Here is a 3,111-nt window from a genome sequence, read left to right as displayed (position 1 = left end):
AAAAATATGTCTACATCAAACTAACGTTTCGACCACCTTCGGGTCATTTTCAAAGTTATAAACATATATGTATATGAAAGCGGTTGATTACAATAGATTAACATAGATCACTAATAGAATAATTCATAGAAGTACAATGAAAATTACTAAGGGGATGTATTTTTTGAAGCCCAATATAAGGAATATTTGTGTTAATTCAGTATATTTATAAAATATATTTTTACGCATAAGAATAAATATACTGAATTAATACGCGTATATATTATATTAATTATTTCATCAATTGTACAAAAAGCAGACGGTACAATAAAAGTAAATTATTAATTCTACATTTGCGTATAACACATTTTTACATAATATAAACGATTTATTTACATAAGTTGATTAATTTTCATTTTTTAACGATTCCGATATATCAATCTATAAACATAACCGAATCATTTTAGACTTAATACCAAAAATTGAGAGTCAACACCCAAACTTGGGGATTGATACCGAATCATTTGGGGCTTAACACCAAAAATTGAGAGCAAAATACCCGAACTTGATGTTGACCTCGAACTATTTACGGCTCAACACCAAAAATTGAGAGTCCACATCCAAACTTGGGGATTGACACCGAATCATTTGGGGCTTTGCCCCCGTGCCACGACAAGGCTCTCCACGCACGGGGGTATAGTCAACCCTCAAATTTTGTGGTCAACCCTCAAATTTAGGGGTTAACCCTCAAAGTTTGAGGGTTTTTTTCGTAAGGGAATGGGGTAAGAGTCAACACCTGAACTTGGGGATTGACGCCGAATCATTTGGGGCTTAACACCAAAAATTGAGAGCAAAATACCCGAACTTGATGTTGATCCCGAACTATTTAGGGCTCAACACCAAAAATTAAGAGTCAACACCTAAACTTGGGGATTGACACCGAATCATTTGGGGCTTAACACCAAAAATTGAGAGTCAACACTCAAACTTGGGGTTTGACACCGAATCATTTAAGGTCTACCCTGAGAATTTAACGATAAACCCCCAAATTTTGAGTGTTAACACTCAATTTTTATAGTCAACCCTCAAATTTTGTGGTCAACCCTCAAATTTGGGGGTTAACCCTCAAAATTTGAGGGTTTTTTTCGAAAGGGAATGGGGATCGAAATGTTGGAAAATTGCTATACCAAGTGTATCGCCCTCGAAGGCAACTATGTTGAGGAATAAATATAACTTTGCCCAAAAAACGCTTGTTTTCATTAAAAATCCCGGGACTTTTCAGCCCATGTAGTATATGTTCACATGTTTTATAGGTAACTAAATTTTATACACGTTTATTCTTATATTATTCAGTTTTATACTGTAGAATCTGGATTAACCTTTTGTAAGAAGGATTGTTATTTTGGCTTACTTAATGGCATTATCAGCGACTTTTTTATATTTAGCGAATACTTTTTGTAATCAAACCATACGTATTACAAGATTTATTTTTTGATAACTACATCCAGTCATTATTGAGATGATTGTTTCTGCTACAAATCGATTGCCTACAGTATCTTTTGCCTACATCACTTTTGCCTACAGTTCGATTGACTACATGTATTATTGCCTACACCTCGATTGCCTACATGCGCTTTTGCGCACAAATAAAAATTTTAGAAACGGAGTTACTTTTGCCTACATGTACTATTGCCTACATGTACTATTGCCTACAGCTCAATTGCCTACATGCGCTTTTGCACACAAATAAAAATTTTAGAAACGGAGCTACTTTTGTCTACAGCTTGTACTATTGCCTACAGCTCGATTGCCTACAGCTCGATTACCTACATGCGCTTTTGCGCACAAATAAAAATTTTAGAAAAGAAGTTACTTTTGCCTACATGTACTATTGCTTACAGCTCGATTGCCTACAGTTCGATTGCTTACAGCTCGATCGCCTACATGCGCTTTTGCGCACAAATATAAAATTAAAGTTAAGTAAGAAAATAATTTATGTTTTTAGGAAATCTGTCATGTGAACAGTGGGGTGTCAGCGTACGAGTAGACAGTGTCCGCTTGGAATATTTTCCCAAAAAAATCTAACCTTAATCAAACCAGTTGTTGGTGTGAGGCAGCCCTCATTTCGCGTAGAAGGTTGAGAGCTGTAGGCAATAATGTATGTAGGCAATCGAGCTGTAGGCAATAATACATGTAGGCAATTGAGCTGTAGGCAATAATATGGTACATGTAGGCATCTATTGCCTACAGCTCGATTACCTACATGCGCTTTTGCGCACAAATAAAAATTTTAGAAAAGAAGTTACTTTTGCCTACATGTACTATTGCTTACAGCTCGATTGCCTACAGTTCGATTGCTTACAGCTCGATCGCCTACATGCGCTTTTGCGCACAAATATAAAATTAAAGTTAAGTAAGAAAATAATTTATGTTTTTAGGAAATCTGTCATGTGAACAGTGGGGTGTCAGCGTAGACAGTGTCCGCTTGGAATATTTTCCCAAAAAAATCTAACCTTAATCAAACCAATTGTTGGTGTGAGGCAGCCTTCATTTCGCGTGGAAGATTGTGAGCTGTAGGCAATAATGTATGTAGGCAATCGAACTGTAAACAATAATACATGTAGGCAATTGAGCTGTAGGCAATAATATGGTACATTATGTAGCGCAACGTGTCGGTGTATCCGTATCTGTAATAAATAGAGCGTGGTTACGATATCAAGAGACAGGACAATACACGAGACGTCAAGGAAATGGCCGTCATCGTATAAAAACAGTTCGACAAGATCGAAAAATTGTTCGCCACGTTTTGAGAAGACGAACGATTACTGCAAGTGTGTTCGACGTGAAGTTCCTACTATACATCATGTCAGCGAACAAACGATTCGTCGTCACTTAAGAGAGGTGGGTCTTCGTTCTCGCTCTCGTGTACAGGTGCCAAGACTTACATTTGCACATCGTCAGGTTCTTCTATGAGTTATTCTATTAGTGATCTATGTTAATCTATCGTAGTCAACCGCTTCCATATACACTACTCAACAAAATATAGGGAACACTTTCAAACACGCTAAAAATTGGGCAATATTCAGAACATCATAATTCAATGAAAAATCATCGCAGACAAAAAATTAAAAA

The 3,111-nt window shown here is 36.5% G+C and overlaps 1 protein-coding gene across 1 annotated transcript in view; it reads right to left on the bottom strand.

The window, feature by feature from the left end:
* The window catches only part of LOC108765845 (fatty acid synthase), a 21,012-nt gene that overhangs the window by 6,803 nt on the left and 11,098 nt on the right, over window positions 1-3,111 (bottom strand). The window lies entirely within an intron of this gene.

Source organism: Trachymyrmex cornetzi, unplaced genomic scaffold (assembly GCF_001594075.2).
Source record: "Trachymyrmex cornetzi isolate Tcor2-1 unplaced genomic scaffold, Tcor1.1 scaffold557, whole genome shotgun sequence".
NCBI lineage: Eukaryota > Metazoa > Arthropoda > Insecta > Hymenoptera > Formicidae > Trachymyrmex > Trachymyrmex cornetzi.
The sequence above is the reverse complement of the archived record's forward strand: the minus strand, read 5'-3'. Positions and strand labels throughout refer to the sequence as shown.